Consider the following 27,906-nt stretch of genomic DNA (forward strand, 5'->3'; position numbering starts at 1 on the left):
ATCTGTCATTTAACCCTTTGATCTTCAATACATGCAGAAGGTGAGGACAATTATCAATAAGAGGCATCCAGAAAGAGAACCATTGGGGATGGTCCAGTGTATGAATGGGATGAGCATTTCTGATGGTTTTGCTCGTATTTCGCTCACATTTGAAAATTCAAATTTAATTAGGACATACTGTACAAATGAACGCCGATGTGCCCATCCTTATTAGGAATGGCTGTTAATGGATAAATGCTTTTTATACCACACTTCTTCAATCAAAACAGACTTATTTTTTGTAGTTTAGATATTAATTCATTTTTCTTTGTTTTTGAATTCCAACAAATTTTTGCTTAGTGCACAAAAACACTTCTGGTTAAAAACTATGAAAGCATCTGAAATGTATAGCAGCAATATACAGCTAGTCACTGCAGCTTCAAATGGGTTAACTCAGTTAGACATCACAGCCCATATTTACCAAGCAATGCTATTACAGTACATTAGACACCTTACAGCCCACTCAAGTGAACGGCCTGTAAGATATATTCTGATGCCAGAAGATGTCTTAAGGAATAGCACCTTTAACTAAATACAGTATGAGTTCAGATTTGCTGTGCCCCAATGTCTACAGGTTTCCATTCCACGTAAATAACATTTTCAACCCTACTTTTCCACCCTGTCATTTGAAAAATCTACTTGGGAGCTATCTTACTTCCTAATAGTTTGATAATAACTTCTTGTCTCCGTAAAATCTTAAGAAATTAACATTTTAATGAATTTTTTCCAGCTTGAGCAATTGAGTTTTGTAATCAATGGCACCAATGGGCTTTGCGATAGGAAATTGCAGAAGGACAATTAGAAATGACTTCTACAAAAACCAAACCCTCTGTTATTAATTAGGGCAACGATTAACTGCCAGTCATGTTTACCAGCAACACAGTCCAGATTTACCTGATAAGGCTTTAATGTGCATTAACTATCTGCTGTAATGTAATATTGACTAAGGATCTGCAGAGCAGAACCTAAGAGCTGTGCATTGTTTGGTGCAAAAACAAATTCATAATAAACACAGTCAGTCAACAGAAAGAGAATGGACACAGGATAAGGGATGTATAGAGTTTCCAGACCAATCATGCATAAGAAATATTAGAGTTCATTAAATATGATAGAAATATAGGAGACATGCCGAGTCAGACAGAGAATAGCACTTCACAAATTATTTGCAAACTTGTGACATAAACAAAGCAAAATCCTGTACGTAGAAGTTCAAAATCACCTAGCTTCAATTCCTTTCACGCTAGAAAACAAATATGATTAAATCTAGCCATAACATTAGCGCTAACACATCAAATCAGCAGAAGATTATCTATTTGTCCAAAAATATCCAGAAATCAGAAATCACCAATTTATCAAGCCGAAGGTCACTAGTTTTATATGTAACCCTCCTTACTAGGTTGTGAAGGAGGTCACGTCAGACTGACTATATATATTGGCATTGCTCAGTCTATCATACCTTTTCAGGGAGATGCGTTAGTGCAGGCTGGGTGGGGATGCTTAAATGTAACCAGACTAGGCACCAGAAACTGTGTTAAAACATAGAGGTGCTTTATTGGACATCAGTCAATAATGCTTCACAGACATTGACAAACTGGTTACTTGACAGAAACTTGTGGCAAACAATATCATTCTGGACTTCATCCCTCGGGTAGCTCTCACTCCTACCCTGGGGAGGTACTTAAACTTGTTACCCATATTAAAGGATAAATCTTGCAGAGTCAGGTATGCACCTTATTGAATGGGTCTTCTGAAATACATTTCGGGCTCAGGGATTAGTATTTTGCTACTACGTATAGCATACTTTTTCCATAACTATTTGATCAGGATTGCACTAGAAGCCTTCCGGTTGGGCCAGTCCAAATATACTCCTGAGTTACTATTCCAAAATATTCTATCAAGAGTTTGCTACTCCTTTTCAATAGTAAGAACAATCATGGACCAATACTAGACGCTTACTTAATGGACACATTTGTAACTGAAAACATCAAATGGTGACAGGACACATCTTAATACACTTAGCTATACTCTTTACAGGACTCCAAGTGAGGATCCCAGAAGAACTTGTTTTTAGAACATTGGGTGTAGTTATATATTCCCTTCTATATTCTATCACAAGAGGTACAAGGGAGTAGTAATGCTAAGATTAAGACCTCGGCAAGGGTGGCGCTCACGCTGGCCACGATGAAACACATTGCGGCAATGTGTGGCCAGCGTGTGCAAGCGCCTGCGCCCGCTCGGCGCTTAGAGCAAGCAAATTTGATTTTGCTGCTCGCAAGCGCGTCACGTGAGCGGTTCGCCCAATGAGGGTGAACCAGCTCTGTGATGAAGTGGCCACGCCGCCAGGCGAGTGTGATCCTAGCTGGCCACAAATCGCCTGGCCGAGCAGGGTGCAGCGCACGAGCGCCAGTGCGCCCGTTCCCTGCCTGGCCACAGCCAGGCAGGGAGTGAGCGCACTGGCGCTCATGCACGGTGATGTCACGTTCCTTGCTCGGTCGGGAGATTTGTGGCCGGCTAGGTGCATGTGCGGTGATTCGGGGGCGCGGCCATGACTTCACGGAGCTGGTTCGCCCTCATTGGGTCGAACCGCTCACATGACACGCTTGCAGACGACAAATTGCTTGCTCTGCAAGTAGCTAAGCGCTGAGCAGGCGCAGACGCTTGCTCACGTTGGCCACACACATTGCCTCAATGTGTTTCATAGCGGCCAGCTTGAGCATGCGCGCCCGCTCAGCACCACACTGGCCGAAGCCTTATACAAAACAAGAAAAGATGGTGTGCTCTATATATAACACTATATACTACATCATGCAGGCTCAATGACATGTCTCTTGCTTAGATAATATGCCGTAGGGATCTAAGATGTATTTAGTTCTTAAACATGCATAGAATATTTGCTTCAGAAAGAGCGACATCACTGTGGATGATACGATGATAATATGGCTACATCTGTAAATGTAGTCATTTGGAATTTGTATTCTATTACCACTGGTAACACGTGCAGTGTGGTATAAGGATTTATTTGTGTTTTTTGTTCTGAGCTCAACATTATTTGTCCAGGAGGAACGTATTATCATTGCAGTTGTGATACCTTTTTACCGTACATATGCTGCTTTAAAGACAAGAACTTTTCAAGGTACATTTTTGGTAAACTGAAAAAAAGATTGCACCCATAATAAATGGAAGAGCATGATCCTGAGCTCATTACAATTTTACTTTTTCTCTTGCAGGTTTGTGTCAAGTATTAACCAAATTGATGGCTTCTTTGAGATAATAATACTGGCAGCTGCTTATAGCAGTAAAATAAACTAAAACTATGCTTAAAGGTTTAGCTCCCATATGAAAATGAATTCATGCACGATTGAAAATCTGAGCTAAATCTCTGACTCTCTCTAATTCAACACAACATGTTTTCCCAAACAATCTACACACAAAAGGCCATACAAAGTAGTGGAAACCAACACCTTTATTCCCATCCATGGGGCAGCTCAATTAAATTTTTCCTACTAACGTGACTTTACCTAATTAGGTAACATCCGTTAGTTTTCCTCAATTTAATGGTATCCTTATAGCTAATGATATACAAAGACTGTAGCCGTTCTCAAAACTAGCATCGTTGTGTTACCTGTATGAACGGGGATTATCATAGCGCTGAGATGTATTAAACAATACACTGCACATGCGCATTGGGAAAAAATATAACATGCAAACTAATTAACGCAGATGCTTTCCACTCGCATTACACATGTGGGTTACCTAACATAGGAGATATAAGGATAATTGCAGGCACTCAAATAGTAATGGTAGTGGGAGGGTACTTAGCTGCTGGTGCTCTGTATCAAAGAGAGTCCAAGGGTCCCAGGAGAAGCATAGATGTACAGAAAGAAGCAGGGACAGGGCTTACGCAAGGTTGTTTCGGAAGTATAAGGCTGCCTTTATCAAGGTGAGAACTACATAGAGAACAACATAATTCACATTAATACCCCTGGTACTCACCCCACCGCGCTCTGCCCACCCGCCACTGATGCCCCCTGATAACGTAGCCGCATTAATACTGTGTATCGCGATGACGTCAGGTGGTGCAGTCTCCAAACAGCCATGGAAACACAGGACTCCACACAGTATGTATACCCATCACCATGGCAACACTGCAGACAAAGCAGGGAGGACAGATAATCCCCTAACACCCCTGCTGTGTGAAAACAACATTAATAAAGTGCAATATACTGATTAAAAAGGGCTCTACCCAAAAGGTGATATAAGTGTAACACACTTTCCCCCACCCCCTGGGAGATGTGTGGCTACGGTGGGTGTGTATGGTGCAATACCTGTGGCTCACAGGAGGCCTGAGCCTCAGATGCTGGGAACCTTGAGTGTACCTGAGTCGATGATCGGTATCGCCTGGACTTGTACGGGATTCTACTATGTGGCTTGAACCCGTTACAGGAACCCCATGCAACAAAACACACCAGTAAGTATAACAGTTTTACTGACAGAATAACATATATACTGTACAATATACACAGCCACCTGGTCATGCATGACCGTACCCTAGCTGTACTACCAACACATTGACTCCACCTAATGAGATAGTCCCCCAAAATACTGAGGGGCTCTTGGGCACCTGGTGTCCAAAAGCGGCAATCCCACCCAAATGTCAGCGCTGCCCACAAGAACTGATGTGTATGTTGATGCACTTGTTGTACCTGCCCAGGCGCTCCTGCACCTGGGTATGGCAGAATGTGATGAGGATCCACTGATCCAGCGATGTCGCGTTGCCTCCGCCTCTATGGTAGGTGGGTCCCGCATGGAGTGTACCACCATATAGAATGTCTTTGTATTTCAGCTTGGTAAATATAGTCCCTGATCACCTAAGGCCAGGATGCAGCCGCGTCCTGGCTTTGTCCCTCACACTGATGCTACAGGGGCAGTGTCCCTATCTCATGGCCTGTCCCTGTAGCAACCACAAGCTGAGGGGAGTTGGGGCCTTGCTGGGGCTTAACAGGGGTCTCTCACCTAGTGCAGGTGCCGCAGACACCTGCACCTACACAACCTATACTACTGATATCCCAGCTGTGACTGGCGTGGCTCACAGCATGCCAAATGTATCAACTGTAGAAGCAGGGAAATATGGCCACGTGATTGCCTGCTGTGTGTCACCGGATGCTGCCGCCTACGGCCTTCTGGGTGTTGTAGTACGCCTGCAGACTTCTATAGGTAAGGGCCGCCCTGTACATCAGCTTCTGCGCAATTAAAGATGGTGGCCCCCGTTAGCGGGTGTGCCGTAAAGCTCCCGGCGACAGGCTCACCTCTCCAGCCGCCGCCTCAACCTCCCTGATTGCCAGAAAGGTTCCGGAGGTATAGCGGAGGTAAGCGAGGGGACCGGAGAACAGGGCAAGGACCCTGCTATACTTTCCCCCTGGTGAAACCCCAACGTCCCCGCTTGGGACAGCATAACACAACCATAACCAACAGAGAAATTATATAATAAAAATGCAGTGTCAGAGGTCACAACTTAACACATAATCAACTCTACATTAAGTTGTACATTTGTGTAAACATAATGATGATGGAGTGTATCTTGCTCCGAGACAACTGCTCTGCCTCATAGTGGGATGCCCCAATTGTGTCATAGGTCATTCGGTTGGGAAGATGCCCAAGTCTTTGGCTCCTCCGGAGCGATTCTTCAGCTACTCCCTCTGGGAAGTAATACACATAGTCCTGAGGCTCAGCCTCTCCCATTGGGGGTATAAATGTCTCTGAATAGTCCATTTGTGGTATAAAGCACAGGCTTCTAGGATCCAGGGGTTGGTTCATTGGTGCCACCCTAGTAGGCATAATTTGTCGAGGCCCTTTACCCTTAACTCCTCCGGGAGTTGCTCCGTGACTTCGGTTCACCCTTTAAGGGGGTCCCTCCATAGGATCCTCTAAATTTTCATTCACTGTCTCCTCAGCTTCCATAGAGTTCCTGGTAGAATCATTGGTGGTTTCTTCATTGCTTCCCGGTCCTTTTGGCTCACCGTCCAGAGGTGTAGCTTGTATCTCAGGCTCGTCGTCTCCCACTTGGGGAATAGGGAGCAGATGATTATGGTGCCAGACCCTTACCTGGCCATCCACTACTTTTATGCGGTAGATCGGGAGGCCTGGCATCTGCGACTCAACCTCGAATACACCGTCATGCCAACTGTAGGCTAATTTCTGTTTCCCAGGAATTCAGATGTTACAGAGGAGCACAGCATCTCTAGGATGAATTTCCCAATGTCTGACCTTGTGGACGTATTGCCTCTTATTGTTGGCGTTTAGCTGGGCGGAGGACTTTTCAGGTAATTGATAAGCCTGTTGCAGGCTTTCATGGAGCCGTTGCACATATCAAAAGTGCGTCGTGTTGAGTACCCCATCGGTCGATACCATCAGACGCACATCCATAGGCAGCCTGGCTTCTTGCCCGAACATGAGGAAGGGGAGAACCCGGTGGACTCGTGGCGGGTACAGTTGTACGCATGTACCAGTGTTTGCACATGCCGGCTCCACTCTGTCTTCTGAGTGCCTTTCAGGGTACCAAGCATATCTAGTAACGTCCTGTTAAATCGCTCCGGCAGAGCGTCTCCCTCTGGATGGTATGGGGTCGTCCGGGAGTTGGTGATGTTGAGGATTGAGTAATTCCCGGATTTGGTTACTCTCTAAATCCCGGACTTGATCGGAGTGGAGGCTGTGGGGTAAGCTATAATGCACAAAGTACTTTTCCCACAGGATCTTCGCCACCATGATGGCCTTCTGGTCTTTGGTGGGGAAGGCTTGTGCGCAGTGGATATAATGTTCCATGATGACCAACACTTTACCGATGCCTCAGGCGTCAAGTTCAATGCACAGAAAATCCATGCATACCAAGTCCATGGGGCCCGAACTCTTTAAGTGAGCCATTGCTGCGGCTCTGGTAGAGAGAGTCTTGCGCAGTATGCACCTTGAGCACCGACGACAGTGTTGCTCTACTGACTCACGCATTTGTGGCCTGAAGAAATGGTCTCTTATCAGCCCAAAGGTCTTCTCCACACGAGAGGACCATGTTCATTGTGCAAGGCTTCCAGGACCACATATTGCAGGTTCCTGGACAGAACCAGTTGTTTTCTATCCGGGTGGTTATGGTATTGCCCCACCTGGTAGAGTAGACCATTATCAATCTGGAATTTGTCTATTTCTCTCATTAATATCATGACCATGTCGCTAGGAGCACGTTTAATCAGGGCGGGTTTGTTTTGTTGATCGACTTCGCGGATGGCTCCAGCCACTGGGTCCCTTATTTGATATTGTACCAAGTCCCTCCAGACGCCGATCTTGTCTGGAGTGATGTTTATTCCTTCTGGAGTACAGTATGCAGCGGGGATGGCCTTGGATTGGCATCACAAGGAATCCGCGACCCTATGTTCTGAGAAGGCCACTTTATCTTGTATGATGGCTGCCATGTTGCATATAGCCCTCATCCCTGGTCCAAGGATCTCCTCCCATAGGTCATCGTTCGGGGTGGTACTCAATCCTTGTCTTCGGGACAAGGCATCAGCTCCAATGTTCAGAGGCCCTGGTTTGTACTTCAAAGTGAACTTGTAGTTCGATAGAGCCGCCAGTCATCTGTGAAAGGTGGCATCCAGCTTGGCGGATGTTAATATGTACGTTAACGGATTGTTGTCCATTCGTAACTCAAAGGCTACGCGGTACAGGTAGTCATGGAGCTTGTCCACGATAGCCCACTTGAGGAGGAGGAATTCCAACTTGGGGATGGGGTAATTCTGCTCCCTGGGGTTCAGACTGCAGCGGACATAGGCCACTGGTCCGAGTCCCTCAGGGTATATCTGGTGTAGAACTGCCCCTAAGCCATTGAAGCTCGCATCCACATGAAGGATGTAGGGCTGTTCAGGGTTAGCATATGCGAGAACGGGTCCCTCCATTAAACTTTCTTTAATCAAATGAAAGCCTTCTCACAGTCGGTCGTCCATTTGTCATTGAATGGTTGTGTAGCAGAGGTAGCCTTTTGCCCTGTGTCCTCAGGGTATATTTTGCCTTACTTGAATACCCCTCCATAAGGCTGCGAGAGTAGCCCCAGAAGCCGAGGAAAGAGCGTAGCTCCATTACATTCTCAGGTCATGGCAAGTCACCACAGCTTCCACTTTGGCAGGATCAGTGGTCATTCCATCGGCGGACACAATGTGTCTCACGTAGATCACTGAGGTGTGGCAGAACCGGCACTTGTCAAGGGACAGTTTAGATCTTTCCAATCCAGATGGTCCAGCACTTTAAGCAACCATTCTTCATGCTCCTCCATGATCTTACCAAAGACGATAATATCGTCCAGGTATGCCAAGCATTCCCGGGGGATCATGTCACCGATGGTTTTCCCCATTAGGAGCTGAATAATTGTGGGGGCCCCTCAGATGCCTTGGGGCATGCGAGTAAATTGGTAGAAGCAAGAGGACATATGAAGGCCGTCTTCTCTGTCACGGGAGACCAGTACTTTTACACCGAAACCACCTGGATCACTAGCACGAGACAGGACAAAGTTATTGAATAAAATGGGGTTTATTCTGGCACGCCAGCAGACAAACAAAGATGTACAAAACATGATACAATACCAACTGGGGGCCTGGGGAGTAGAATCTAACCTCGCTAGGTGCAGGGGCTTGCTTCAAGAAGGCTTGTCCTGTCCGCTTCTTATTCAGGATCTCAGAGGGCTGATCACACAGCAGCCCTCTGAGATATCTCTCCAGCTGGTCACTGTAAAAGAGCAATCTCCTTCAAAGAATGTCTCTGTCTCTCAGATAGTCCTCTGAGGGTAGATCTCCACACTCCTGACGAGAGTGTCTCTCAGTCTGTTAGCCTCTCTTGCTCTCAGATGCTCTCTGAAGGTAGAACTCCACACTCCTTCCAGAGTGTCTCTCTGAAAGTAGCTCTGATTTTCTGATCAGCAGCACCCCTTATATAGCTCTCTGTGGCTATCCCTGGCATGGGAGGGGGCTGCTGGACAATCAGAGCACAGATTAAGCTAAGAACCCATCCCTGATTAAATCAGAGTCCACTCCATACAAATGAACACATAATCCGATTAACACTTTACAGGGCTGACTCCCAAATCACATCGCAGTGCTGACACATAACAAATACAGACTTTGAAATACATTCTTACAGACATGGAAATACATTTACACATTCCCTGTTCTTCCCCAGATATTTAAAGTACATTTTTCCAAAATAAGCCTTTCAAAGGTGGACAGGTTACATAGATTTAGGGGTAGCTAGCTGGGCTTCATTTCAATTTTGTGATGCCAGTAAACCCTATTGTCACATTTTCCACTCATTGGTACCTGGTAGTACCCAGATCTTGTCCCTTTAAGAGAACAAAATAATAAAATAAAATCCTATTCCCGTGAGGGAAACAAACTAGACTTTGTTGTGGCCCTTTCGAACGGGGTCTCTCTCTCTCGGTCTCTCTGTCTCGCTGTCTCTGGTTTTTTTTGGCGATTCAGGCATTTATCGCCCACTTATCAACGCTTACTGAATCGGAGTAGGCATTTTGGGCGATAAGTGGCTTATGAATGCTTACTGCATGAGGCCCAAAGTCTTCTTTGAAGGGAAGAGAAAAAGAAGGGGCATATTTAGGGAATACCTTAGCTACAGGCGCTACTCCTATTGATGATTTCCATCCAAAATTCACAGGTAGGTCCATTTACCTTCTCCATTTTGGCTTTATTTTTGTTAAATAAATCATGACACGGTGTAATATGTCACGTGTTGTTGTTCATCTGAGTTTGTATTTACCTAATTTTAAGACCTGCTAAGGAACATGTGATTGTTATTATGTCTTGATATGTAAAACCATAGAATTCAAAGAGGGTGTACTTTCTTTTTCACACAACTTTACATACATACATACAAAAGGTAGAGGCAGTACTGGAAGCATTTAGAAAAGGTTTCAGCCAATGCTTCCAAATGTTTGCTAGGTTTGGCAGAAGAGAAATGCCTCGATTATATTGTGGGGAGGGGGATGGTAATCCCCAAATCAATAAAGTAGAGGCCATTAAAAACTGGCCATGTTCGCTTAGGAAGAAGCAAGTCAGGACATTCTTAAGAATAGTTGGTTAGTTACTACAGGTATTTTATTCCGCATTTTGTAATGATAGCTACGCCACTCATGGTTCTGATAATCTGGAACACCAGATATAGTAAAGTAGAAAGAGAATCCTGAAGAAGCGTTTGCAGACTTACACAGCACTGTGTAATCACTCTATCTTAGTGCCCCCTGACTTTATAAAATAAAATGTGTAAAAGGATGCTTCAGAAGTGGGTCTGGGAGAAGTTCTCTCTTGAATTTGCACCTTGAGAAAGAGCGACCGCTCGAAACGCGTTGGTGGGGGCCACTGGGCTCTGTTATGTAGCTGTTTGCCGAATGATCCATTAAATCATTTTTATATGGGATGCACACTCTCCTTGCCATTTGTTTTCTCAATACGGATGTAAGCAGTGCTTCAAGTTTCCTGTGACTCATATACGTGCCAGCTGTGGAAATCGGAAGCTCACCCTAATGGAGGAACATCATCACCCTTTCATGTGAGTTCATTATTCTTTATGTCATACAGCAACTGCATTTTTCATCCACATCGATACATGTATGCTTGGACACTGTGAAGTGAGGATTCTTACAGCAGTGAAGGTGGAATCCTGACCAGCTAGTCGATTTATATAGTGGATGGTTGGTGTTATTTGGAATTGCTTATATAGATGATACTCCAGGGTTTTACACCATAAGAGACTTATCTATGTGAAGGAATTGTGCTTATGATTAGCTAATGATGGCATAAATAGATCACCATACAGTTTTTTGATTTATTCTACTGTTAACCATAGAGAACATGCAACTGCAATATGAAAAGCCAATATGGCAATCACCTAGATATGGGACAAACTGACTCACAGCGATCCTGAGATCCCCCAAAGGGAACCCACAGAGGTTTTCCATTTTTGCCTCCAGTTCTCTTTCATTCCTTAGCAGTGCTCCCAGTCTTTTTTCTTTTTCCTGCATGGTAATGTAGCTGCCTTATCGAGAGTGCACAGCCTCTCAGCAAAGGCCGTTTCACAGGTAAATGTTATGTGGGGGAGAGGGATGTGTGACATAGTCAGAGATTCCTTCTACGTGAGTAGAAGGTTAAAATGTGCTTTGTACCCAGCATGATGGGGTTAACCTCTGCTGACAGCAGCTTCCAGCAACAACCAATTCTCACTGGACTGATAAAAGTCTGTATACTTCAACTCCTGAGACACAGCAAATGTAACTTGGAAAGGACTATGTTTATATATATTTATATACAGATATTGCAGGTGTTATTGCATGCACCAGTAGGTGCAATGGTGTGTTAGCCTTGTCCCTTTTTCTCGCTTGGCTAATGACTTTACAATGGCGGCTGCTCCCGATGGCGCATTGGGGTGTTCCACTGCAACACTCGTACAGGGAATTAACGGCTGCTACATGTGCGTTTGTCTAAATAAACAGATTTTACAGGTGAAACTATTAATAAATCAGTCCCATATTGTGGTGTGCATGCTTGTTCGTCAGCATGCATTTTAATTAGTAAACAAATCATCCAGCATCTGTGTGTTCATTTTCCTGTTCAACGTGGCATGAATTTTAGTGCTGAGCCATTGGCTTCACCCAAAAGAAAGACGAGCAGGGATTTTCTGGCTGTAAAGAGAAAAGGGAAAGATTAAAACATTTCCTACTGTAGTTTGTACAAAAAAAAGTTGATTTTATGAATTAAATATGGAGGTAAATATTACTAATATTGGCATGAAAAGGTAATACAGGATAAGATGGTAATTTCAATGCAGACAGCAAGACAAGGCAACTGCTGCACCAAATACTTTAAAATAATAGAAACCGCAAAAAACATATAATATAATTAATGGGAGGGTTAGCTTAGCAGTAAGCACATAGCCTTTTATGTAGATAAACCTACTTCAAATCCAAAATGACATTCTTTGGTTAGAGACTCATAATGAAGAGAGATAAAGATAGAGATTGGGCACTAACCCCTTTTGACGTGCCATGCACTTCTTTAATGATGGCCTTGCTCTTAAAGCTGCATAAATCAGAAGGAATGGGCTAAAAGGAATCCATGTTAAAGTTGATTAGAAAAATGTGATATACTATGGGGTAGTTCCAGCAAACTCTGTTAGCGACTTAACGAGAAGTTAATATTTTCTTAAGTGCTAACGGGCATGTTCAAAGCTCAGTAACGCTGCGTTTAGTGCCTTAACACGCCCTTGCTTTACTATAATGGATGTTAGGATTAATGATATGCAAAAGAGGTGTTTCGTCTAACAACTTACAGATGCAGCCAGCTTTATCTCCAACCTGCCCCAGCACATGTGCTGGTGAACCGCGGACGAAACATAGTGTTCAGAGCAAAGTGCATAGCAGGTGAAGATTACCCATAAGGATTAAACCAGCAGGGGTCCCTGCATCTGAATGGGACTCCCACGGTGTTATTCCTCAAGTAACAGGCCCCGTTATGTGGTGCCGGTATCTCCTGCATATTTAAATGTCCCGGTCATGTGACGCGGGAGAATTAAATGTTTACCGGCACCCCTATACCAGGGTATATCTCAGGAACCAGGGGTTCCCCAGGGCTGAAATGAATACAGTTCCGCTCAGGAGACCCCCTGCTTCAATTCTATGTTATTAAAATAAAATAAAAGCAGCACCTTAGCGGTGAGTTGCTAATGTAATGAGGGGATTAAACCATAGAAACTGGTTTATTGGGTGTAGTGAGGGTGGGTGAAGGGGGTAGTTGCCCCATGGTGGGTGGTTAGGCCTACTGGGAGGGTTAAAACAACAAGAACAATGTCCAAAAGGATCCGGTGCTCACACACAACCCACTCTCTCTCAAATGTATCAATAAATATCATAAAGTTCAGGACCTGATTTCCAAAAAATATATATGTTGTGTATATAGAGTAACTGTTTTGTGGGACGAATAGTGCCTAATGATGCCTTAAGAGGATCACCACAAATGAAAAAAATGGCACAATAAACATCCCCCATATAGTAATATGTGAAGAATATAACACATAGCTCAAGATGATATCAAAAGGGTTAACTAACACATATTCCAGAGTGCCCATTGTCCATCCATATAGTCCATTTGAAGGTCCTTCGGTGTGCAGAATCCACTGTGATAGAAATCAGTAGTACAAAGGGGTATAGCTGAGAAGCACCACCAAAACACAGCAGGAGTTAGGAGTTGCATAAAGGCAGAGCAGGACGGCCAGGGAGGAGTGCGCGCCAATGGTCTGACCCAGAAGTCTTTCTTACTTTCAGTGTCTGTGCTGCTACAGTTACTGTTGATATATTACTGAAATGGACTGGGGGGGGGGGGTCTCTGGAGAAGGATTGAAAGCGATGATCAGTTTCTTTTTTGTAAAATCAGTTATATTTTTAGTATCCATTTTGTGTGAAGGAATATGTGTGTCTGGTGGATGAGAGGTTTTCGCTTCTAAGTAGATTTACGACTGTGACTAAAGTAACGCCCATATTTCTAGTGAGAGATTATACCAGGTACCTATTCAGAGAAAATTTAGGCCAGTTCTAACCAGGTTTAATGAGCTATAAGATGATTGGTTTAAGAATTAAGGAGTGGTTAGTATAATCTATCTAGTAACACATTTTAGACAAAAGAACCGAAAAAGTATAAAAGAGCCTGTTTGGACATTCCCTGGGAGAGAGTCTGATAGACTTTTGAATGAGTATGATCACACATTGCAATAAACTACTTATTATCAAATGAACCCTGTTTGTCAGTTTGGAATATTGACAGCATTATAAGCCTGCAAGCTACTTCAAGGCATGACCATAATATCGCAGGTCCTAACACTAACTGATTAAAATTCTTATTTACCTGTATAATTACAGGAAGAATGATCTGCATTGGATCTGTCACAAACAGCTGCATGAAAAGACCTGTAAATATGGAAAGTGGGGAGGGGCGAGCTTAAAACCTGGGGAGGGGGGGCACTAACCTCCAAAACAGCTGAGACCAGCTGGACAAAGTTAATAAACACACAGATACCCTGTAAGCTCTCCCTGAGATAACCACTAAATTTAGGCTGTGCAGCCCCTTATGTACTCAGGGGGATCTCCTGATTGGGCAGAACCCAGACCCCAAGCCCGCCTCCCCTTTCACTCAACAGATCTGCTTACTGCAGGGTAAAACCTGGATTAACCCTAACACCACCTGCACTGGTACTAGGGTTTATGTGTTAGGCAGGGCAGATTAGTAGCTAAGAGGATACATGGCTACACAAGCATTTTATAAAACCACTATCATATTTAAGTCTATAAATATAATGGAAAGCTAATAGGAAAAAAACTTTTGCAGCAAGCGGAATATTGCCATCCTCAGCACAATAAAAATGGACTCACTCCCTTAGTGGCTATCCAGTCTTCTTAATGGTGCACGAAAAGCATTATGTAATCATAATACCTGCCTTGCAGAAACCCTTATGTGTAATAAAAAAAAGCATAATGTTCAAATTAGCAGCTATACGCCTGTTATTATTCACCAGGATTGTGTGGAATTTTAATTTCAGAAGGGTAATGGGTAATGTGAAAGCCCTCTATATAATACTCTAAGACAGTGTGCAAAATTTATAGCCATATGCTGGGTGTCTGTTAATTATATTACATGAAAGACATAAAAGACCAATTAGGTTTTAACCCCTTCTCTTCATCACTGAAGGATTTTACAATGTACAATGGCCTGTTTCAAAGCTTGCATATTGATGTTTGAAAACAAAGGAATAGGTGTGGTAATAAATAATTAAATATGACCTCCATTAAATTGTGATCACAATTAAAGTAATAGTTTAACATAATTCATTATTTAAAAATGATATCAAGGGAATAACTGAAATGTGGAAATGCAGATACATTGATGTCACCATAGCTCAAATCACAAGTCATAGCAGAACTTTGCAAAGGAAGAAGTTGCAGAACTTTTGTGCCACTATACGGAATCTTACCTTCATCCAGATTCACAGCATTTCACCTGTCATTTTTTAATTTGGGGACAGCAAGTCTGGTTACAGCTGCATATGTCTGTGGCTTGTCTATATGTATGTTTTGTGCGTGTGTATTAGTGTTAATGTGCAGAAATGTCAACTCACTGATTTTGACATCTTCTATAGATTTCAACTTTCATTTAAAAGCCAGCACTTTTCCATTAAAGTAAAAAAAAAATTTGGTCCATAAACCAAAAATCTCACTGATTTCAGATTCTGGAGCTTGATATTTCTGAATGTGTTTGTCTTGTGTGTGCATCAGTGCCTCTATATGCATCCCTGTGGTAATTACTTTCTGCAGTGGAATGAAACGACTGGTAGTTATAAATGGCAGTGTCACTAACAACCCTGTTGCTGCCAGAGGTGTAAACAAAGTATTGCAGAGGATCCATATTTAAGGTGACCAGATGTCCCAGTTTAGCCGGGACAGTCCCGTTTTGGTCAGGCCCAGGACGCTGGCCTGAATTTTGGGTTGCTGTTCCGTTTTTTTCATCCTGTTGGCTACACATGCGCGATTGACACTTGATGACTGCGCATGCGCGATCGACACTTGCTGGCTGGTCCTGCACATGCACGATCGGCACTTGCGGACCACGCATGCGAGAACGGCATTTGCCAGTCGCTCATGCACATGCGTGATTGGCAAGCTCCAATCGCGCATGCGCAATCCGCAAGTGCCAACATGCATGTGCATCGTGACATTTTTACTGTTTTTATGCCGGGACAAATATGGTCACCCTATTATTGCATTAAAAGTGTTCACATTTGAGCTCATAGAATATTTTCCCAGTCTAACTCCCCTGAGAAAAGGTTTAGGCATGATGCAGACCTAAAACCTATTCCAACATTCTAAGACAGTATTGGTATGACAACCCATGGGAAAACGAAAGCTATCAACTCCTCCAATCTTATTTTTTTTAATGCTATTTTTTTACACACTTGTTTTTATGGCCTTTTTTATGTGGTATTACAGATCTTTCCAGCTGGTCTTTCTTTGAAAATCCTCTTTTTAGTTCTCAATAACATTTTCATATCCTCACTTATCTTCTTTGCTGTGTAGAATAAATACATCCAGAGCAGTTAATCAATTCAGAATCCAACATTCCCATTTCTACTTTATTGACCAGCTATGCCCTGTGATCATGTAATAGGAAAAAGGTGCTGAACCCCAGCAAAGATACTTTATATCTAAAAGTAGAAAAACAATGGATCCCCTCCCAGTCAATATTCCAATCACGTCTAATATTTAATTAACACTCTATTGAGTTCCATGTTAATCTAAAAGAAGCTTACGCAATCAGTTCCTAAAGGTTTCCCTAGCTATCTCCTTAGTAGCTGAGTTCAACGCTAATGCTCAGCATTACTATGCATTCATTAACCAATTTTATAGATCAGAGTCTTCAGAATGGTGGTTAGCATTCTTTCCATTTCTTTTTTCAGTCTTAACTTTAAAAAGTATTAAAAACGTTATACAAGTATAGCTTACAAGAGAGGGAACTCCCACATCCAAAAACAATCGCCCGAGTGCTGCCGCAACCAATCTTCACAAAAAATATGAGAAAAAGCCGACACTCCTGGGTCTTTGCCTTGAAGTGAAAAATAGTTTATTACAAAATTAACCTTTTTCAAGATCATCTTTAAAAATGGCCAGTAAGAAGACAGAAATGTTGATCTGACAGGTTTTTTTTACCGCAATAACTACCAGGCTTGTTACTAATATCCCTGAGATTCTGAGTACCTTTTCAGGGATAGTGCATCAGTAATTGCAGACAATTATAATAAAGTAAAAGAGTGTATTAACTGCTAAAGGGCTGTATATGGAGTTGTACTTTTTTGCAACTCATTGGTAGTGGGCAGCCAGCCCAGATTTGGTTGTTAGGGAAATGGCACTCTGCCCAGCAACCCGAGACACGACCAATACAGATCTTATACTCCTATTAATCACAATACTAAACACATCAGCATAAACATATAGTTCAACGTTCTTGTTATAACATCTCAAAAAATATGTACATTTGTATTCTGAGCTTAGTAAAGAGATTACAGATTGTCTCCTAGAAAAGTGGAAACACAATATTGTCAAAGAAAAACCCTGCAGTGCACTGCTATTTAGGTAACCACAAAGTCCATACCGTGATGATACTGTAGGTAGTAAATATTCAGGCCTTTATCAGGATAGAAATACTATGACAAAGTTGAGAAAAAAGAACATTAAGACGGGTCTGACGTGAACAGCACTAGGATCTAAGCAGCCATTTTGTTTGACTAATTTTGTCCGCCATTTTGTCTTGTGTTTGTAAGTCTTGTGTGCCATTTTTTCTATGTGAAGAAATGTCTGTGTGAGTAAACGTGAGAACCAGAGAATGGAATGTTTTTCGCTCCTAGAAGATTTTTTTTGATCTTCCTAGTCCAATCAGCTGCAAATGAAAGTGTAAACAGGCCAGAGCGGCCTGAGATAAGCTCAGATTCTTACAGTTGAACTTTCTCACACATTTACATGTCAGGTGAGAAAATAGAAAACATCACATTTCACCCCATAATGTTTTTTAGTTCACGCACTTAAATCAGTGTGAATACAAACTAAGGTTCCAACACTCACTGACTAGAGAATAATAGATTCAACACAGTAAATGCCAAAGTAAATAATTTAATGTATGCACAAGATAATAAAGTTAAACCTGGAGTGATATGGCGTTAGTAGGTAGACAAAAACCCTACAGTGAGGGTGGTAGGGGACAGGGAACACTGGCATAGGGAGTGAACAATAAACAAAGACAGTGGGGGGAAAATAAAACCAATGGGGGGAGGGTAATCAGGGGGGCAACGTTTCGGGGAATAACCCCTTCCTCAGGCCCGTTCCCTCGGGTCTAAAGGACCACAAGGTACTTCCCTGGTCCCTAGTCTCCCCAACCACCAAAGCAGCACCCAGCAATCACTATACAGAGTTTAAGCTCAAAATGTCAGAGTCCTGTAAACAGCCGGAGGAGAATGCATGAAAGCTCAGTGTCCAAACCAACAAGTCAAAAGTCTCTAATCTCACGTCTCTTCCTCTAGCTCCTGCTGCCTCCACATGTAGCTGCTGTGTGGACAGCCCCGTGTGTTCTGTAGGCACCCTGCACATATTCATTAATACGCTTTTGAGTGCTGTCTATTTTTTATTTATTATACACTTACTGTACATCATTTGTTATGTATTACACACTGACATCAGTTTTTAGTATTATGTATTACAAAAATGATGTAATATTTAGTGATGCTCTTTCTTTCCATGCTTCTCCTCCATGCTTCTGGGGATATCTCTCCCAATCCTGGTCCCTGTCTTATTTCAACTTGCTCTCGTCCTCGCCTCCCACATGCAACTTCTACTCCTTCTGGTGTCAACCCCTCCAACCTCATACCCATCCCCTGCCACCCTCCCTCCGCTCTCCCTTTCTCCTGTGCCCTTTGGAACGCACGCTCTCTTTCTAACAAGTTCCTCTCTGTGCATGACTTCTTTCTCTCTCACTCCCTGCTTCTCTTTGCTATAACTGAGACCTGGCTCACTCAGTCTGACTCTGCTCTGGAAGCTGCCCTCTCCTATGGTGGCCTTTCCTTCTCCCACACTCCGCGCCCTGATGGCAGGGGTGGAGGCGTGGTGCTCATGCTCTCCTCTGTCTGCCGTTACCGAACCCTTCCTATTCCCCCCTCTCTTGCTTTTCCCTCCTTTGAGGCTCACACTGTCCAGATCTTCTCTCCTCTCCCTGTTCATGTGGCGGTCATCTATCGCCCACCTACCTCTACTCATCCCCCTTCTGCCTTTCTCTCTCACTTTGAATCCTGGCTCTCTTTCTTTCTCTCCTCAGACTCCCCTGTTCTTCTCCTTGGGGACTTCAATTGCCACATTGATGACCCCTCTCTCTCTTGGGCTTCCCACTTTCTTTCTCTTACCTCTTCTTTTGGCCTTCAACAGTGGACTGCAGCCAGCACCCACAAGGATGGCCACTACTTAGACCTGGTTTTCACTAAAAACTTCTCTCTCTCTGATTTCTCCATTTCCCCTTTTCCTCTCTCTGACCATCATCTCATCTCATTCTCTTTATCTCGCTTCTCCCCTTCTCCACCTCCATCTACCCCCCGGTTCTGCAGAAACCTGCGCTCTATTCACTTACCTGACTTTGAGTCCACTTTACACTCCTCCCTCTCCTCTCTCAGCTCTGCTACAGACCCTGACAACCTGGTCAGAAAGTACAACTCTGTCTTGTCCTCGTCTCTTGATCTACATGCCCCGCCTTCTCTCTGCCGCCCTCGCCCTTCTAACCCTAGACCCTGGCTAAATTCCCACACGCGCATGCTGCGTTCCTCCACTCGTTCCTCTGAACGCCTCTGGAGGAAGTCTCACACTCTCGCAGACTTCCTTCACTACAAATTTATGCTATCCTGTTTCAACTCTGCCCTCTAGCAAGCTAAGCAAGCCTACTTTTCTGCACTAATCAACATGCACAAGTCTAACCCACGCCGACTGTTCTCTGTCTTTGATACTCTACTCAAACCACCCTCAGCTGCCTCTCCTTCCTCCATCTCCGCTCAGGACTTTGCTGACTATTTTAAGGAAAAGGTGGAATCCATACGGCAGAACATCCCCTCTGTTTCTTCCCCCCATCCTACACCTCTTCCTAACTCTCCTCCTGCCTTCCTTGAGTCTTTTTCCACTGTCTCAGAGGAGGATGTGTCGCTGTTGATCTCCTCTTCTCCCTCTACCACTTGCCCTCTTGACCCCATTCCCTCCCATCTCCTAAAACCTCTAGCTCCTACTATAATCCCTACGCTTACACACATTTTTAACTCCTCCCTCTGCTCTGGAACCTTTCCATCCTCCTTCAAACATGCAACAGTCATACCATTACTCAAAAACAGCAAGCTTGACCCTACCTGTCTTTCTAACTATCGACCTGTCTCCCTCCTGCCTTTTGCCTCTAAACTACTTGAACGTCTTGTATTCTCTCGCTTGCTCCATTTTCTCAACACCTATTCTCTCCTAGACCATCTACAATCTGGCTTCCGCACTGCTCACTCCACGGAAACAGCCCTCACTAAAATAACTGACGACCTCCATGCTGCCAAAGACAGAGGTCATTACACTCTGCTCATATTACTCGACCTCTCTGCAGCATTTGACACCGTGGACCACCCTCTTCTCCTCCACATTCTCCATACTCTAGGTATTCGGAACAAAGCTCTATCCTGGATCTCATCCTACCTCTCCCATCGTACTTTTAGTGTCTCTTCTGCTAACACCTCCTCCTCCTCTATTGATCTCTTTGTGGGGGTACCCCAGGGCTCTGTCCTTGGACCTCTTCTCTTTTCTATGTACACACTCTCTCTAGGTGACCTAATAACATCTTTTGGGTTTAATTATCACCTCTATGCCGACGACACACAAATATACTTTTCAACACCTGACCTTACACCTGCTGTACAAACCAAAGTTTCTGAATGTCTCTCTGCTATATCATCCTGGATGGCCCTCCGACGCCTTAAACTCAACATGGCCAAAACAGAGCTCCTCATACTTCCTCCCAAACCTGGCCCTACTACCTCCTTCCACATTACTGTTGGAACTACAATCATTCACCCAGTAGCCCAAGCACGCTGCCTAGGGGTCACATTCAACTCCTCTCTCACATTCGCCCCTCACATTCAAAACATTTCTAAAACTTGTCGCTTTTTCCTCCGCAATATAACTAAGATACGCCCTTTCCTCTGTTGTTCGACTGCTAAAACTCTGACTAAGGCCCTCATTCTCTCCCGTCTTGATTACTGTAACCTCCTGCTGTCCGGCCTTCCTGCCTCTCACCTGTCTCCCCTACAATCTATCCTAAATGCTGCTGCCAGAATCACTCTACTCTTTCCTAGATCTGTCTCAGCATCTCCCCTCATGAAATCCCTCTCCTGGCTTCCGATCAAATCCCGCATCTCACACTCTATTCTTCTCCTCACTTTTAAAGCTTTACACTCTTCTGCCCCTCCTTACATCTCATCCCTAATTTCTCGCTATGCACCATCCCGACTCTTGCGTTCTTCTCAAGGATGTCTTCTTTCTACCCCGTTTGTATCTAAAGCCCTCTCCCGCCTTAAACCTTTTTTACTGACTGCCCCACACCTCTGGAATGCCCTTCCCCTCAGTACCCGACTAGCACCCTCTCTATCCACCTTTAAGACCCACCTTAAGACACACTTGCTTAAAGAAGCATATGAATAGCACTGTGGATATTCTAAACACGATACATAATGCTTGGCCCCCTGCAGACGCACTTACCAGAACTCCCTCCTACTGTCTCTGTACGTTCTCCCTACCTACCAATTAGACTGTAAGCTCCTCGGGGCAGGGACTCCTCTTCCGAAATTTTACTTTTATGTCTAAAGCACTTATTCCCATGATCTGTTATTTATATTATCTGTTATTTATTTGATTACCACATGTATTACTACTGTGAAGCGCTATGTACACTAATGGCGCTATATAAATAAAGACATACAATACAATATTGCCCGTGGGAATCATCCTGCATTCAGCAGGATCCTCATGGGATGGAGGCACTGCACAGTACAGAGATGGAGATAGCCTGTCCTGTTGGTGCTCCAAAACTACAACTGCGGAGCCACTCAGACCTCGTGAACCAGCAGATGAGCTACAGCACCAGGGACAATAACCATGTAGTGGCCGGATCTTCCGTGGAAGGGGGAACAGGTGCTACATTTAGAGGCGCTGCTGAGATGAGCAACAGGGGCGGCAAAGTATGGCTGTGAAACCTGCTGAAGGAGAAGTGAATGGGGACACTCATTGTATCCAGGCCAGAGCATTCCCAGTTGGTTGCTAGTGGGGTACCCCCGGATGGTATCCACTCAAGATGCAACTCAACCCGCTGCCACATGAGAGGTGCCTGAACAGCACTGTATCAAGGCCATCATTTTACCTTGTCTGGGACATTATGCAGATCTGAGAGGTGGCTGAAACACACCGTATCAGTGCCAGGTCCCTTCCATGTCCTTAGGCAGAGAGGTGTCTGAACCACACTGTATCGTGCCAGGTGTTGCAGATGGTATGCCTATAGGGGATGGTCTTGAAAGATAACACCCCACATTGGACTATCTGTCGGGTGCCTTTATTGTGCTACGTCCAGGATTGAGACATGCCTGAACACCACCGTATCAGCCGAGGGCACGCTGCAGCACAAGCCCGAGGGGGCTGTGACTTGAAAGGTAGCACCCCCCACAATGGGACTGCAGCGTGTGCTCCAATACTACATGCTAGAAAAGCAAGTGGGATAGGGTGCTCAAACGGGGATCTGGCTTGGAGGATAGCCCCCTCACATTGGGACTATCCGCTTGCAGTTGGGGATGAAAAGAATGCCTATGGAGCATGCCAGCCGGTGGGGCCGGTTGAAACATAGCACCCCCAAGATGGAGTTCATCGCAGGCACTGAGGAGGAGAAATACAAAAAAATAGCGCACAATGCTCATAGTGTAAAATGTAAAATATAATGTTGATAGACAATTAAGGTGAGTATTCTGCATACATCAAAATATAGTTAAAACAGCATGTCAAGGGATATGTTACCCATGCACCAATTGCAGGAACGGACTTCTCTGGTAGGATGTCAGCAGATGGTTCCCAAGCTCTTTCACTCCAGGAACGTCACACTGGCACGTGAATATTCATATATCAGTCCTATTCTGCAGGTATGGTATGGTGCAGGTATATGTATAACAGTCCCAAGATAATGGCACTTTTAGTTGGCGGCACGAAGTTTAGGCACGGGGAGGAGTGAGGTAACGCTGTACACTGCACAAACACGTCCCGCTGCTTCTCCGTCTGCCCTCCGGTGACGTCACTCGACCGCGACGCCGAAAGTCATAAACTCTCACCGGTTACAATTGATGCCGCTATGGAGCTGATCGAATCACTCAAATTTGATTCACAAGACCACCCATGACTATAGCAAGTTTGTTGACATTTGTGAGGAGTGGAGCCGATCCCCTGTTAGCCTTTCCCCTGTCTATATCGCTTGAAAAAGTGGTTTGGCTGCGCGCTGTTACTACAGTGAGTGATCGGGACCTTCAGTGGCGGTGCGCACGTGAGTGACGTCACCTGGTTGCGACGTGACCAGCGGGTCTGCTAAGAGCAATAGGCAGGCGTGACGGCGGCATCCCATCCCTGTGAACACATTGTGGAGCACCCAGACTAGGGTACAGCACGGAGGGAGAGACCTTAGTTCCTTAACGCCATTTGGAAACTGCCCTGTCGTGAGTGGTTTTCCAATTTTACACCACTGGATGGAATCTTCACAGTTCATGTTCCAAATGTCCTTAGACATTTGATTTGTCTTTGCAATTGTTTTTAGTATTAAATAGTATTATTTTTCAGTCATTCTGTGTATGTGAGTGTGTGGATGTATTTGTTGTGTCTTTTTGTTTTTACCAGTGTTGCACTATGATTTTCTTTTTTGTTTATCTCCACATGTCATGAGACATCTATCGAGAATCATCAGATATTGATTGGACACTAAGGACTGGTTAACCAATTCATTTGTGATCATTCTGGGTGTTGTATGGTTAATCTAGGTGCCAGTGATTTTGTGTTTCTATGTTCTATGTTCACCTGTATCGGTCATTATTTCTAGGCAGCCTATACCTTTAATATAGAGGTTATTTTTGTAATCACTTTAGTATTAATTATCACTAAAATATTTTAAGCATTAGCGCTGTATCACTATATTTTCTAGCTTACACCCAGAATCACGTACTATATATATGTATTGTCACTTATTTCCACACCTCACTAGGTTGGTTCATGGTTATTTTTATAAGAGTTAGATCGTAGTAGCGCACTCCTTTTCACCCTGTTATTTTTCACTGAGGAGGAGAGTTCAAGCTCCCTGAGGAGGATCCTGGAGTCTGACCGCGGTTCCCGACGAAGATCAGAGAGACCGCGTGGTCAGTTGCAAGCTCACCGTTGCTGAATAAATGGGATTGGTGCCAAAGTCCATAGCCACGCCCCTCTATTCCGACTGGGACTTCTGATTTCACCAGAAAGAGGAGTCGAAGAGCCAACAGCTTGGAATTGGGTGTGACCGGATGTGAAGCACGCCAAGCCCAGACACACGTGTTGCTCAGTGCAGAAGGGTGTATCTCTGAAATGTTCCCGCTTCTACCACCATGGATACGCTTCCTTTCCAGCGATGTGCACTGCCCAGAGGCATCCTGATGATGCGAGATAGAGAGGAGAATTTCCTGCACTATGTATGCCTGATTTGCGGTTGCCCGGGAGGCGAGATAGGAGACAATGCCATTTGCCTTCAGTGCGATGTAGCAACCGTGGCTGCCGGTCTGTGACCGGCCTATATTGGCCTTATCCCTAGTAGAGGTGCGGAGTCGGGTCCAACTGATCCATAAGCTTCAACGAGTGATGGAGACTTCCACTGCGGACACAGAGAGGGACTTCCTGACAATACTGTCTGATATCCACTCCAGCCTTGATGCTTCCAGCATTGTCTTTTGTGGGGAACACTGCAACCCCAGCCTGGACTCAGGAACGGAGTCCTTGGGCATTCACCATTTTCCAGAGAGCGGTGTTGCCAGCCCGGCGTGAGAGATCCCGAGTCCTTCTCGTTCACCCTGGCAGGGTCGTTGCCCAGTTTTGCCCAGCCGAAAGAAAGCTGCTGGACGCTCTCCACCCTGCAAACAGTGACCAATCTTACCCATAAGGTAACACCGACAGAGATTCCAACGTCCAGGCGGATGATCGGCGAGGTGCGTTCATCACTGAGGTACCTCCACCACTCCCGAGATGACAACAGACTCCGCAGACCCAGTGCCCGATGACTACCCAGCCGTGGTGACCCAGGATGTCGACCCAGGATGATCAGTGAGCAACGAGAATGCCTACTGCTTCCTACAGCGACACCAGGAGATGCAGCAGGCCCGAGCCCACGCAGAAGCCTATGTGGCCGCCACTGAGGAGCGTGTGGATGAATATCTGCGATGCGAGTGGGCCAATGAGTGCATTTCAGTTCCGCAGACAAAGGCAAAGGAGTCTCCGATCAGAGTACCGGCCTGTACTACTATTTATGTTGCTGCTACAATGCTCCTCTAGTGCTGCCGGTGGGGGCTATTCCCACTGGTGTCCCCGTTCATAGGAATCTTCAGAGTGACCCTCCTGCTCCGGTAATACCTCTGCAGTGCAATTGGGGGTGGTCCGTGCCGGGAGCGGGAGCGAGATTGATTGCTGGTTGAGGCCAGAGTCCCCGAACCTTGGGGCCTGAAAGGCTGAGCCCCAAACGGTCCAGTGTCCAAAGCTTCTCAAGGGCATGGACAATTGACTGCTTTCATTCGGGCACGCTATGCTCACTTAGAGGCGAAGTGTGATCCGCCCGAATTGTCTTATTTTACTACTGACAGGGCTGGGGTTCAGGACACTGTTCCTTCTCTGAGAACGGAGATGACTGATGCTACGCTAGTCATAAGGAAGGAGATGCCAGCCCAATCCGCCACTGCCCATTGTACCATCCCCGCCCACTGCCCAGAGATCCCTGCCCTAGATAACAAGCACCCTCCCCTGTCCCCTTGACCACAATCACCCACCATGACTGTAGCACCAAAGTGTAATGTTGGAAAAGTATATAATATGTATGTATCTGACAATGCCAATGCTGTGTACAGGTGGTGGGATTCTATGTTCAGGGGTTATGTACTGCTTTTACACAGGACGTGCTTTGTCATGGAAAGGGGTGATCAGGTAGATCACTGGTGGGAGAATGGCAAGTTTACTCCAGAGCAGGAGGCAGAGATAATGAGGAAACGTAACCAATGTATATATTACTTGTACAACCAGAGAAGGGGGATGAGTTCTATGCTTCCCTCTGGGATGAACCACTATTCTGGGTATTGCCAGGCAGGGCGTGTGGGCAAAATCTTATGAAGAGTAGCCGTGCAGAGAGAGTACTAGTCCAGCGTTTTAGACATTCTCATTGGTATGATTACCCATATCTCCCTGAAAAGCTCATGAGAACAGCCAAGGCTCATAGGGATGAGTGAATAATGATGGCAGTGATTGATTATATGGCTCCTAAATATAATACAACAGCTGTATTTAGGGAAGGTCGCACTGAGTATTTGGTTAAGGTCTGGCAAGTGGGACACAACATTCACCTAGACCGTGTGGAATACGTTAATGAGTATGGCAAAAAGTGCTACTCTATCACGGTGCCCGACAAGGAGGGTAAGCTTGTCTGGAAGCCAGACCCTGACCATATTATTGATACAACAGGGGCAGGAGAGATTTATACTCGGTATTACTCAAAGAGACAGGAAAACTAAGGAATGGTTTTGAAACCAAACAAAAGCCTGTGACATCATCACAAGGGTGAATAAATTCAAATGGCAATGGGTCGGACATATCGCAAGAAGATGGTACTCAACTGGATTCCAAGAGAGATTACAAAACCCAGACGATGATCAAAAGTAAGATGGGAGGATTAATTCAGAACATTTGTTGGAGAAATGTGGAGAATGAAGCAATGGGGAGAAGAGAGGAACTATATATATATATAAAGTAGCGCCAAAAAGTGATATTGTGATTAATCTTATAAAATTGGGAATATCAAAAAATTAGTGATAACCCTATTCAAATTTGAACAATAGCCTCTGTGCATAAAAAAGAAAATAAAAAAAATAATAAAAATTAAAATTGTGAATCACTACATATATATACAATGTATAAGGGGTAAAGAAGTTATTGAACCAGTCCTTTTCAAAGAAGTCCTTAAATGATGGAACAATTTGCGCTGGTGTGGGGTCTCAAACAGGATGAACCACATACAATGGATACCTACAGGAGAAAAAGAAGGGAGAGTGCACGCCCCATAGCGTAAAAAAGTACATTTAATTGGAATAAAGGAGGAGGGAAGGAAAATCACTCACAAGGGTGAGTAATAAAAAGCAATTTGTGATAAATATCACCACCAATCTGGTCAATCTGCATCCAGAGTCCACAGTTCAACTCTCACTTGATGCTGCAGAGATGGTGGTCCCTTTGAGAAAGTCGCTTGGATGTGATGAAACGCGTCAGGGAGCGTCGACGAGGCCGCATCGAGCGCGGATTCAGAAATCCGGCTAGCAACTATAGGAGAGACTATTTGGAGCTCCTGCAATTGGTTTTGGATGATTTCAAGGAGCCTGTGGATCTCTGCACCAGTCACCATCTCTGCAGCATCAAGTGAGAGTTGAACTGTGGACTCTGGATGCAGATTGACAAGATTGGCGGTGATATTTATCACAAATTGCTTTTTTATTACCCACCCTTGTGAGTGATTTTCCTCCCCCCCTCCTTCTTTATTCCAATTAAATGTACTTTTACGCTATGGGGCGTATATATATATCTTACATAATATGTATACTTGTGTGTACATAATATATACACAGTACACACCAATATACACTGGCATCACTTTCTCTGTGCGACAATAGAACAGAGTTCTTTTTTTTTTCCTCTCCTGAACTGTGCAGGTCAGAACAAAATGAAATATCACGCACTGTAATTGTCCATTTGAAAAGCATCAGTATTCGTCCCCCTCCATCCCCCCATAAACTGTGTCAGAGAAGTGTCCGGGGGTCACGAAGCCAATCTGGCAAAACACAATTAAAACATAATCATAGATTTTCTGAAGAGGCAGTAAATACAAAACATTAAGTAGAATTAGACCCATTTTAAACCTTATCACATGGCTCTGTACG

General features: G+C 44.5%; 1 long non-coding RNA gene across 1 annotated transcript in view; it reads right to left on the minus strand.

Annotated features, from left to right (window-relative positions):
* Positions 1–11,448: 11,448 nt before the first annotated feature.
* Positions 11,449–27,906, minus strand: part of LOC142490936 (uncharacterized) — a 65,540-nt gene continuing 49,082 nt past the window's right edge. Inside the window, exon 4 of the long non-coding RNA XR_012800164.1 lies at positions 11,449–11,758. This is a non-coding gene — a long non-coding RNA (uncharacterized LOC142490936). The remainder of the gene's footprint in view (positions 11,759–27,906) is intronic.

The sequence above is a fragment of the Ascaphus truei genome, chromosome 3 (assembly GCF_040206685.1).
Source record: "Ascaphus truei isolate aAscTru1 chromosome 3, aAscTru1.hap1, whole genome shotgun sequence".
In the NCBI taxonomy this organism is placed as follows: Eukaryota; Metazoa; Chordata; class Amphibia; order Anura; family Ascaphidae; genus Ascaphus; species Ascaphus truei.